This window comes from Canis lupus, chromosome 17, assembly GCF_003254725.2.
Source record: "Canis lupus dingo isolate Sandy chromosome 17, ASM325472v2, whole genome shotgun sequence".
NCBI lineage: Eukaryota > Metazoa > Chordata > Mammalia > Carnivora > Canidae > Canis > Canis lupus.
In genome coordinates this window covers 5,830,750-5,842,847 of record NC_064259.1, presented here as the reverse complement: position 1 = coordinate 5,842,847, position 12,098 = coordinate 5,830,750, and the positions used below count along the sequence as shown (strand labels likewise).

At 61.0% G+C, this 12,098-nt stretch overlaps 1 long non-coding RNA gene across 9 annotated transcripts in view; it reads left to right on the top strand.

The window, feature by feature from the left end:
* LOC112664878 (uncharacterized) overlaps nt 1-12,098 on the top strand; it is a 264,434-nt gene that overhangs the window by 14,395 nt on the left and 237,941 nt on the right. For 2 of the 9 annotated variants that reach the window (XR_007403055.1, XR_007403045.1), the window contains exons 1-3: nt 2,952-3,066; nt 4,551-4,640; nt 7,316-8,452. The exons of 2 other annotated variants lie outside the window; for them this stretch is intronic. This is a non-coding gene — a long non-coding RNA (uncharacterized LOC112664878). Of the gene's footprint in view, nt 1-2,951; nt 3,067-4,550; nt 4,641-7,315; nt 8,453-9,826; nt 9,985-12,098 lie in introns of those variants that run through there. 5 more of the 9 variants (XR_007403050.1, XR_007403042.1, XR_007403051.1 and 2 more) reach the window with 4 other exon arrangements.

The window sequence follows — 12,098 nt, the reverse complement described above, 5'->3', positions numbered from 1 at the left end:
GACTGGAGCACCAGTCGGCTGTGACCTCTGTCCTGTTGTCCCTCTCTTCCGCTGCCTCGCTCTGAGCGGAGTGGCTGCTACGGTGTGAGCTGCCCCGTGGGGAGGCCCACGAGGCGAGGATGTGAGGTCTCCAGCCACAGCCAGCGGAGACCTGAGGCCTGCCAGAAGCCACGAGAGTGCGCTGGGAACTCAGTGTTTCCCTAGTCTCCTCCTGAGGTGATGCACGCTCTCATCTTTTTTTTTTTTTTTTAAGATTTATTTATTTATTTGAGAAAGAGAGCAGGAGTGGGAGAGGCAGAGGGAGAGAGAGAGTCTGAAGCAGACTCCATGCTTAGCATGGAGGAGGCCAGCACGGGGCTCCATCTCATGACCTCAAGATCACAACCTGAGTGGAAACCAAGAGTGGGACACTTAGCCAACCGAGCCACCAGGTCCCCCAGGATGGCTGTCATCTTATCTGCAGCTCAAGAGAGGCCAGCAGCTAAGCCAGCGCCTGATTCCTGACCTACAGGAACTGCCAGATGACAAACGGATGTTGTGTCAGGCTGCTAAGTGTGGGGATATTTGTTACACAGCCATAGGTAGCTCATACGCCCGAATCCCTTGGCAATGTCGGAGAGCACTTTTGGCGTCGGACCGCGTGGGTTCATGTCCTGGCTCTGCCATCTACAAGCTGCCCAACCTTAAGCTAATTAGTTCTGTGTGTTTCAGTTTCTTCATCTGTAAAATGCGAGCAAGGATAACACCTGTGCCGGCGTGATTGTGAGGATTGGCCAAGGCAGCTCCTATACACTGATTGCGACATTGTCAGGGCTCAGTGAGCATTAGCTGCCGTTGTTGTTATTGTCTGTCCCTTGAGGGTGGGCCTGATGCGATCTCTCCTACAACTTCTGGTACACTGCTCTACCCATGCTAACCTCTCCCGCTTGCAGCTTCTGTGGCGTCTTGTCTGTACTTTACACCCTCACTTTCCATTTGAAACCCTCTGCCCTCTGACTTGTTCTCAGCTATAGAAACTCTTCCCAACTCTGAAGTGTCTCCAGAACTGTGCAGAGTGCTTGACACAGAAAAAGGGATTAGGGATTCAAGAAAGCAGGTGGATGAGGAGGGAAAGAGGCTTAGAAGTGACCTCCTTGTGGCCAGGGACATGTGGAATTATTGGTTACTGTGTGACAAGGGCCAAGCACCTGTTCAGGTGTGAAACAATCCTTTTTTGTAAAGATTTTATTTATTTGTTTTAGAGAGAGAGAGAGCATGTATGAGCAGGGGGAGGGGCAGACAAGGAGGGACAAGCAGACTCCCTGCTGAGTGGCCCTTGACATGGGGCTCGAACCCATGACCCTGAGACCATAACCTGAGTGGGATGTTTCACAGACTGTGCCACCCAGGTGCCCAGAAGCGATCGTTACACTGACGGGGTGAGCACATGTAGGACAGTAGCTTGGCCATACACACATACACGATGGCAGAGGGCAGCAAAGGGGGGACATGGCAGTCCCTGCTGGGGTGGCCCCTGTGACCCAAGGGGACTTTTTGACAGCTGTCTGTTGCAGGGACGGAAAACCTGGAGCCCAATGGGAATTCTGCTGACTCAGTGAAAGTTCACCAAACCTGGTTGAAGGGACAGGGATTTGGATGATGGGGAAGGAGGCCCGGGGAGGGAGAAGGAGGAGATCCTGACCAGCAGAGAGAAGGTACCGGCTGCTGCTCCTGGGCACACGGCCAAGCGAGGATGGACCTTGTCACCTGGGCCCTGAGCACTGTAGACGGGGAGACGACGAAGGGGGTCTGTCTATGGTCCTGCCTGCTGAGCTCTGGGCAGGCTCCACGAAGGGACCGTCTGCAGGGAGGTGGCCTCCTGAGCCCCCCTTGCAAGGCCCTCGTTAGCACCTGCCTTGGAGGCAGTGGGGCTTGTTCAGACACCCACAGGCAGGGGCGCCATTCGCTCATCCACGTGTGTTTTCGGAACACGCCCGGTGCACTGGGCCACCCGTGGGGGCAGGGTAAACCTAGGGGCTCCCACCGTCTGGGGCAGGAGGATGGGGGTCCTGCCTCAGGTGGTGGAAACGTCCTGGGGCTTCTGCATGGTCACCCTGGCTGGGAGTGCCCAGGTGGCAGGTGGGCTGGGCCTCCCGTAGCTCAGAGACAATGGAGACAATGCCCCGGGGAAGGCAGTGCCATTCCTGATGGGCCACTCCCAAGGGGCAGTTACCAGCCCCCAGGGGTGGGGAGATAAACATTAATTAACCACACACGTAAGTCAATGATTCCAGACTTATTAACAGCTACGAAGAAAATGGTACGGAAGGTCAGAGGCGGGTAATACGAGACACCTCCTGGGGAGTGGGGGGCAGAGGTGCAGGAGGGAAAGAATGTCTTCCCGAGAGAAAGCCGTGATTAGGCTGACATCAGAAGCAAGAGTGGGGCATTGGGTTGGAGGGGTGGGTGCTGGGGGCAGAGGAGAGGAAGACTGCTCTGGGGGTGGGGGGGAGAAGGAAGGAGAGAGGTGAGGGGTAGAGGGCGGGAAAGAGGGGGGGTAGAGAGGGGGAGAGGGAGAAAGAGAAGGGGGTTGGGGGGAGATGGAGAGAGAAGGGGGTAGGGGGAGAGAGAAGAGAGTTGGGGGATGCAGAGAGAGAGGGTAGGAGGAGAGAGAAGAGGGTTGGGGGAGATGCAGGGAGAGAGAGGGGTTGGGGGGATGCAGGGGGGTGGGCTGAGGCTAGCGCGCATGCCAGCCCTCGAGGGGATGCGGTCCGTGTCCCCGCTGCTCCGTGTCGGGTGACCTGGGCGGCGCGAGGACAGGAGGGGGAGGCTGCACGGAGTGCGGGGCGCCGGGGCGGGAGGGCAGACGCGTGGACGGCTCGGCCGATGCCGGGAGGCCGGGTGCGGCAGAGACGGGGCGGCGGCCTCTCAGGAAGTGGTGGCCGGGAGGCTCGGGGCTCCGCGCTGGAGGAGGGGGCCCCGTGGTGCTGCGGCGGCCGGGGACACCGGGCTGGGCGGCGGGAGAGGCGCTGCGCTCACAGAGGGGCAGGGGGGCCGCCACCCCAGTGAAGGCTCCGGCACCCGGAGGTGGGTGGCCTGGGACAGATAGAGGACGCGGCCAGGGAGACGGGGCCAGGGAGACAGGGCCAGGGGGACGGGGCCAGGGGGACGGGGCCAGGGAGACGGGGACAGGGAGATGGGGACAGGGAGATGGGGCCAGGGAGGCAGGGACAGGGAGCCGGGCCCCTTGGCGGGAGGGTTGAGTAAGAGGGGGATTGAGAAACGCGGCCTGGACGTGGAGAGCGGGGCCCCTGGTGACGTCGGCCAGGGCTGACGTGGTGGCCGCCCGGGTGGCCCCGCAGGCGGGAGGACAGGAAGCGGAGGCGGCCTGACAGCCCTTTGAAGAAGTGCTGGAGGGTAGCGCGGGCGGGAGCAGGGGGGCTGCGGCGCCCCGGTTCGGGCTGGTGGGGGGCGAGCAGGCCTTTGCAGCCCAGAGCCGCCCCCACGGGTGTCACCGCAGCCACATCCCCGGCCCTCCCGGAGACACGAGTGCCACGACCCCACGGCCCTCTTGCCCGGCGGTGCCACGGCTGACCCCGCACGCGGGAGCCCCGGCGCCTGTACGCGCGGCCACACCGGGCAGCTACCCACAGGCCAACCCCGGCGTCCACACATCTCCCCGACCCGTGTGCCCTCGAGCCTCCCGCTGCCCCGCCGGCCTCTCGGGGGCAGCGGGCGGGTGGGTGCTGGACGGCGGAGCACCTGGCCGTGCTGGGGGCCTCTGCATCCCCCAAGTGGGCACAAATCAGCGATTTTTTAAATCAATCTCCGACGGAGCCACTTGTTAAACACCCAGCAGCCCGGCGCCCGGCTCGTCTCCAGGGGACCCCGGGGACGCCTCCATCTCAGGGAGACCTCTGTGCTGGGCAGCGGCGCGGGGCCCCTCGGAGCGGCCCATCTGCTCCGCACCCGGGGGTCTTCACCGCCCGAGACCCTGTCTCAGGCCCCGGGGTCGCGGAGCTCTGGGGGCACGGGCAGGAGGGGCCACCTGCCACCCTTCTGAGCGCTGTCTGCCACCCAGCCTGTGGCCCCTTTCCTGTCGTCCCCTCCCCTGAGCATGGGCCCAGAGGGGGTCGTAAGAGACCCTCCACCTGCCCGGCCCGGCCCCGTAGGATGTTGCTCTGTTCACTCCATTTTATAGATAAGTAAACTGAGGCGAGGGAAGGGGAGCTGCCCAGGGCCCAGGGGGACCCGGACTCGGCGGTCCCATGGCCTGGCTTCTGCGTGCTGCTGTCGCTGTGTCAGTCGCGGGTGCGTGTGAGAGGCTCGAGGGGGCCCGGGGTGGTCGTGGGGCTCGAGCGGGGCTGCGTCGCCAGCTGCCCCCCACGAGGCCGGGCGGTCGGTGGGCTTCCCCTTTCTGCCCTGCAGCCTGCGCCGTGCCCGTGGCCAACCTGCCGCCCGCCGCGGCCGCCCCCACGTGACGGACCGGCCCGTACATTTCCCCATTCAGCTGATGGTGAGTGCTGTGCTATTTTAGGCCCACATGGAAGTATTTTTTTTTTTTTTGTAAGGACCATCTGCTACCGGCCCCAGCCCAGATGATACAGTTAGAACCTACCCACAGCATCCTCTCCCGCCTTCAGACAGTTCCAGGAACAAGGGTGAGTCAGTCGCCCAGCTGAACTCCTGTCTTGCTACCCCGAGCGATGGCCCGGGTGCCAGCAGAGGGGGCCGCTCCTGCCAGAGGGGCAGGTGCACCTGGCCGCCTCTCGGAGGCTCGCGGGGCCCCCGCCCGCTCCCCCGGGTGCCGCTGCCTGCAGGGAGAGCCTGAGGAGGGCCCCAGGAGGGCTCAGGTCAGCCCCTCTTGGCGGAACCCCTCCCCCCAGGCCACCCTCGGTTCCCAAGTTCCAGTGGGGACCCTGGAGCTCCCACCACAGCTCGTCAGGAAGCCCGGCACAGGGAAGTGAGGGCCTGGCGGGGCCTGGCTCACCGCCCTGCCCTGGAGGTCCCCTGGAAGCACCCCTGTGTCTGTTTTGGGGTGCAGAAATGTTGGGCCCCATCTCACTGGGCTGCTTGGGCCAACGGCGTCACCGCGGACCGCAGGCCCTCAGCCAGAGGCTTTGCTCATCTGCTCTGTCCTTCGCGTCCACACCTCGCGGCTCCCTGTGCTCGGAGGATATTTAAATGCAGTCCAGTCGGTCGTGAATCCGGGCGCTGCCCCTTTATAAGGCCTGCGACCCGGGGCAAGGCGTACTTCATCCCCAGAGCCTCAGTTTGCTCATCTGTACGGTGGGGACCAACCTGACCTAGTGTCCGGCGGGGCTGTGGGCATTTGGTGGGGCGGGGTGGGGCAGGACGTGGCACGGTGCCTGGCTGTGATGCCCACTGTCACCGTGAACCTCAGAGGGTCTGTCCTTCGACCTGGCTGACGAGCCGGGGGGCGGGTATTGGAAAACACGGGTCTGTAACTTACAGATGCAGCACTTCCCGCCTTGCATTCTTGCATTTTCCGTGTGCCTGGCCCCCTCCTCCTGAGAGGTGGCTGTTCTGCCTGCAGGGACCCTGGTCCAGGAGGTGCAAGAGCATGACCTGCAGTGCACGGCCCGGGGCCTGATGACCAGAGCCACCGCCCCCACCGGCAACAGGAGGCCCTGGACCTCCCGAGCCAGGGGCTTCCTTGGGGCCTCCTTCTCCCTCTGACCCCCAGGAAGGGGTGGCTGGGGGCCCTGGCCACGCTGTGCACGTGCTGGCCACGCGGGCGGTGGGCCCCGGGGCACAATCGGGGGGTGCAGCCGGCGGGAGTGGCCCACCAGCGGGCGTGGGGCTGCGGCCTGCCCGCGCCACTTCCTGTCCCGGAGTCTCTCCGCCACTGCTCCGTGCCGTCCTACAGTTTATCTGTGGTCAGTGCTCTTACCCATTTCCTGCAGCTGCTACTGGTTTTTCAGTCAGCTCCGTGAGCTACAGTAACTGGGGAAGGACACGGGCTTCGTGATTCACCAGCCACGGGGCTGGCAGGGTGCAGGGGACCCGTCCCTTGGTGTGCGGAGCGCGGGGACCGCCCCACCTCTGTCCCCCGGGCCTTCCCCCAGGCCCAGCGACCCAGCCACAGAGACACAGAAAAGACCCACACATTCATTGTGAACCGAAAGCCGGTGTATGTGCGTGTGTGCACGCGCGTGTGGGGTATAAGGGATTTTTTTCTTTTTTATTTGAATGTGCCCAAGCCAAAATAAATGGTATCATGGTTTGAGAAGTCAGAGCGTTACCCTAGGCTGCGCTTCGCCCCTTTCACGGGGAGCCCCAGGTCCTCTTGAAGGTGTAACGGTGGTGAGCTTGCAGTGCCCCAGATGAGGGTAATGGAGTCACACTGAGAATTTTATTTCCTGGCATTTCTAAAAATGCAGAGGAAAATCCCCCACTGCAACAGATGACTCCTTCAAATAGAGCACTTAGAATGGGCCCATTAATTGTTTTTATGCTCTGGACCAGAGGTTCAAAGTAGTCCAAAACACCGATGAGCATTTAGTGAAGGGTTATAATTGCCTTGAGCTCTTCTCCAGGATGAGGTCAAGAATCGGGGGGATGAGGTCAAGAATTGGGGGGATGAGGTCAAGAATCGCAGGGGTGAGCTCAAGAATCTGGGGGATAAGCTCAAGAATCTGGGAGATGAGCTCAAGAATCAGAAGATGAGATCAAGAATCGATAGATGAGGTCAAGAATCAGGGCATGAGGTCAAGAGTCAGGGGGATGAGGTCAAGAATCAGGAGATGAGGTCAAGAATCAGGGGATGAGGTCAAGAGTCAGGGGGGTGAGCTCAAGAATCAGGAGATGAGGTCAAGAATCAGGGGATGAGGTCAAGAATTGAGAGATGAGGTCAAGAGTTGGGAGGGATGAAGTCAAGAGTCGGGGAATAAAGTCAAGATTCGGGGGGTAAGCTCAAGAATCAGGAGATGAGATCAAGAATCAGGGGATGAGGTCAAGAATCGGGATGAGATCAAGAGTCAGGGGGATGAGGTCAAGTCAGGGGGGTGAGCTCAAGAATCGGGGGATAAGGTCAAGAATCGGGGGATGAGGTCAAGAATTGGGAGATGAGGTCAAGAGTTGGGGGGATGAAGTCAAGAGTCGGGGGATGAGGTCAAGAATCAGAGGCAGGCATTGGTGGATGGGTGGCAGGGCAAGGCCAGGACCAGCGGCAGAGGCACTGGGAACCTTGTGCGTGAAATGCAAACCGTCCGGCTCCACGCGGGGCAAGCTGGGTTTTACCTGGCTCTGCAGGGGGTCCCGCCCGCCATTCAAGCATGGCCTCGGCAGTAGATTTTATTAATTTTCTTCATAGATGTGGCTTGTGAAGAAGGAAAACAGCGCCCCGGTGCAGAATGAAACTGCTCCTCCCGTGCACGCATGCCGCCCCCCTCGTGGTAGCACACTCTGTGCTAGACACAGCAGGGGACCCAGAGCCACTCTCAACAACAAGGATGCCACCTCCTCCGGAGAAGCTCCTGAATCTGACGCTGGCGGGGTGGAGGGGCCTGGGGAGGAGTGGGGAGGGGCTCAGTGGAGTAAGGGGTGAGATGGGGACTGTTTCATCCATGGTGGAAACTAGATGCAGGAGAGGGAGAAAGGGGAGATGATACAGTGGTGGTGGTGGTGGGGGGGGCTCCCGGCAATGGCCTTGGGGGGCTTGGGGCTCATCCCAGTTCTGACAGTGAACAGTGCGGTGGGCTCAGGCAGGTCTCTGTGCTAAGCCTCTGTTTTCTTATCTGTGTAATGGGTTTAATGACACTTCCTTTTATGATTCTTTTGAGACTTAAATGAGGTGATGTGTGCAGAGCGCTTGGCACAGCCCTCCCTATACACTATACGGACAATGATAATTTTTACATCTGAGGGCATGGGGTGCTGGTGGGTGACGTGAGCAGAACACTGTAACCACCCCAGAAATGCCTAGTACACACGCTCAGGCCTGTGGAAGCTCCTTGCTGAGCAGGAGATCCACCTGCCATTAATATTTTGGGCCATAATCATGTTTCAAATGTGTCTGAGAAAATATCTTAAATCCTAAAAAGCATCCCTCCCCTTTCTCCGTTGCCATATTTTTGGATTCTAAAATCAACAAATGCAGAATCTGACCACTTTCCAAAGCAACGTGCCTTTGGAGTGAGAACAAAAATTGCCAAGCAATGCTTCAGTTGTTCCCTTTCAAAAAGTCACAGGGCTCAGAAGACAAGAAAACCTTGGCTTTCGAAACCCACGCTGCTTGGGGCGGGGGGCGGTGGTGGTGGCTGTCAATCCCCACCACGCTCGGGCGCGATCAGCTCTGGAAGTCCCCGCTCTGGTGACCTGCTCCCCACACTTGCTGGCTGAGCTGAGGAAATGAGCTGACCAAGATTTGTTCTTCCAAAGGCAAGAACCGCCTCCCCCCCACTCCAGCCTGGGGAGCGGATGGCAGATCTGGGAGGCCCGGAGAGGACAGGTGAGCCCTTGGGGAGCACTACCGCCCCCAGGACCAGCTGGGCAAAGCCCCGTCTCCACCCCCTTCCCTTTCAAGCAGCCTCAGCGGGGATGGCCTCTAGCCATCCCCTGCAGGCCGCTGTTGTCACCAGATCCTTGCACGGGGCCGGGCCGTGGATGGGGACAGACCCGAATGAGCTCCATGAACGCGGGCCTTGATGTCAGCCGCACGGAGCCGGCGCCCGCTCTGCTCTGAGGGGTCTTCTTTCTTGCCTTGCCTTTTGCACACTGTCTGCTGGCTTCAGCAGGGGGCGGGGGGAGGCGACGTTTCAGGTGGGGGCACCTCGCAGCACCCAGATGCCCACATTTGGAGGTGACACAGGCAACCCAGGTGCATTCGCAGGAAAACGCGTGCAGCTGCCGCACCCACATCAAAAGCGTGTGGTCCCGGTGTGGGAGTCCGGGGCGATGGGAGCGCTATTCCTGGCACGGGCACGGGCTTCCTGATACGCAGCCCCCCTTTATCTCGGTTTCCCCATCTCTAAAGCAGGGCAAGATCTAACTTTCCTGGTTCCACAAAACCTTGCGGGCAAACCACTTCACGGGTCGGACCCAGGGTGCCAAGGACCAGAGAGACCTTCCAGCGCGCTCCCCGAGGTTTTCTGAGAATCCACCGGATGCAGACACAACCTGCACTGTGCTTCTTAGGGGAAGCAGTGCCATGAGAAGTGCTCCCCGGTTTTGAGGTTGAGCTTTGCCGTGGCTCTCACAGCTCCGGGCTGGCCTCTGCTCTGCCCCCAAGTGCTCTTCCCAACCCACAGCTGGAGGCTGCCTCTCTTCTGCTTAATTCCTGCTGAGCACTGATGTGGAGAAACAGCCGGGGCTCCTTCCACCCCTGGCCCATCCTCCTCGACCTTCTGAAGCGAACGTGCTCACGGTGCGGGGCGGTTTCAAGCTCCCCTGCAAGGCAGGTCCCTTTTCAAGTCCCAGGCCCTCTGCTAATGCTGCTCCCTCTGCACGTTCTTCCCCTCTGACCAGCTCGGCAGACTCCTCTTCATCCTTCAGAACCCAGCTCCTTTTCATCCCCTCTGGGAAGTCTTCCCTCCATCCTCGGGCTCAGCATCAGGACCCTGGGCTGCCCTGAGGCCTTCTCCCCGCCCCCATCCCCAGGCCAGGCTGGCTGCAGTGCTTGTGGGAAGCCGGAGCCCAGGAGCCCATCATCCCACTTCCTCTCCAGACTCCTGCCCCCTGCAAGGTCTGGAATTCCCATTCCAGGAACCCCTGGGGCCGGGCAGGCTGGAAGCCGGGAGGGATGGCGGGAGACAGGTGGAGGGAGATGGTCTCCCAGACGGAAGGCAGATTGGAGCTGGGTGGGGAGGACAGCTGGGAATGTGACTGTGCGTCCCGTTGTATGTGTGATCACCTCCTGCTGCCGCAACGGGCAGGGAGGGGCCCCTCTGTCATTTCGGCGCACAGCCACGTGGGTGCTCGGTTGCCGAGCAGCAAGCCTAGGGAAGGGCCGAGCGACCGGTGCCAAGGATCCTTCTGCCCGAGGTGAGCTGCTGCCCTCAGGAGGAAGAGGTGGCCGTGAGAAAGGCAGGCCCAACTGCAGGGAGATAAAAGCCTGGGAGGGGAGGTGCCGGCAGCCCATCCTCTTCCTGCCCCAGGCTGACAGCGTGTGACATTCAGATAGCTCCCTAGGTCTGGTTTTTCCTGTTCCTGGAATTGCACATGGTAATTTCTCCGGGCTAGGTCAGAAGCGGCCGTTGGGGAGCGTCCTGTGCGCGTGCACGCGCGTGTGTGCGGTATCTCAGTTTATAGAAACAGGAGATTTGGGATTTGTATCAGCATCCCGTCCCAGGCTGCCTTATTTCCTAGAGAGGACAGGGCTGAGAGCCTGGAGCTGGACCCCCGGTGAGGTCAGGGCTTGGAGGAAGGGGCTCCTGGGTCTGGCCTGGCCGTGGCCCATGGCAGGGTCTGATCCGTGGCCTTTCTCCTCTGCTAGGATGAGGCCCAGGGCGCTGGCCTGCCGCCTGGGAGGAGCTGGGGTGCGTACCCGGCTCAGCTCAGTGGGGTTCTGGACTCTGCAGCTGGCTGGGTCTCTCAGTTCTGGTGGCCTCTGTCCTGGGCAGGCAGCACTGATGGGTAAAATGGACCTAGAGTGAGGGGAAGGGTCACTCTGGAAGGTTGGGGGGCAGGTTACAGAGGGTGAAGATGGGCGGGGACAGCCATGGGGTCTGGTGGTGGGGAGGTTCCTGGGCCCTCTGAATGGGAATGAGGGAAGCCTCTGGTTCCAGAGGCTTTAAGGCAGTGGGGCAGCTAGAGTCCTTCATGGTCGAGGAAACGGGGGCCACAGATTGAGCGGCCCTCAGTGCAGGGGTTCCCACCGTCCCCTGTCCCTCTGCGGGGGCGTCTGGGCTGGAAGCTGCTGCCATAAGCACGTGGAGGGAGGGGTTGGCTTCTCGGGGGCAGAGTGACTTGGTCTGGCTTTCTGGGCTCAGCAGCACAGGTCGTGGAGCCCGGGCTCCTCTGGCGTATCTCGGTCTCTATCTGCTGGCCTTCCTCTGCTGAGAGAGCCATTACTGGGGGGTCCAAGTAGGAGGCACCCTCAGGGGGAGGGGGAGGGGCCTGCAGCAGCCCGGGCGGGTCCGGGCTCCGAGCGGGGGCCCAGGCCTCCTCTCCCTGAGGCTCTGGGCACCGCAGAGACCAGGCTGCGCCCCAGAACTCAGACCTCGGGTCTCCCCCTGGAAGCAGCGCCGCCTGAGCCCTGACCTTGGTGGTTCTCGGTCCTGGGGCTGAGCGTGCAGCCCTGGGAGGGTAACCTGGGGCCGAGCCTGGGGCCGCCTGGAGGCCGGGACAGCTCACATGGCAGGCTCCCCACACCAATTTCCCCCTTAGCTTGTTCCACTTTTAAAAATAGCTAATGAGGAAATTAATTTTGTCACCCAGATGTATTCAGTAAAAACATGTCAGGGAGAGACAATTAACCTCTGCACTGATAAATCCTCCCCAAATTAATGAAGTTAATATTTGTAGATGTTGAGACGTTCATTTGGGGGAGAGGGCCCATGAAAGTAGGGGTCCCCCCCAGGCACAGAAGGAGAGAAGAAAAGGGGGAGAGAAGGGAGGGGGGAGAAGGGAGGGAGGGAGGGAGGGAGGGAGGAGGGTAAGGAGCTGGAGAAGGGGAGGGACCCGTGGAGCCAGATGGAGAGAAGCAAGGGGGGTCACGAGTGATTCCAGGGAGCACAGCTGTGATGTTTCCCCAGAATGTTAAACTTCCCAGGCATTCACCTGCAGTAGGTTTGGGGCAGGAGGAGACTTGACAAAGTCAGCCGCAGAGGGAAGGGTTGGGATCCGTCGACAATGAATGTCCGGGCCCCCTCTGGCCAGGTCTTCTCTCTGCTAAGGACTCGGGGTTCTTTCTCTCCTCCGAGGCTGTGGGAGCCCAGGCCCTGGGCAGCGGCCCCCCTGTGGGAGCTCCCAGAGCAGCCGCCGATGGCTCCTGAACGCCCACCCTGTGCCTCCCGGACCGTCCTGAAATCCTGACTGGGGGTGCCCTCGGGTTTAGGACCCAGCCTCCTTGGCCTCCTCACCCTTCTCGTCTGGCCCAGGCATTGGGCTGCAGGTGACAGCCCCTGAGACACCCCAGGCTGGCCCCGGGAGCGAGG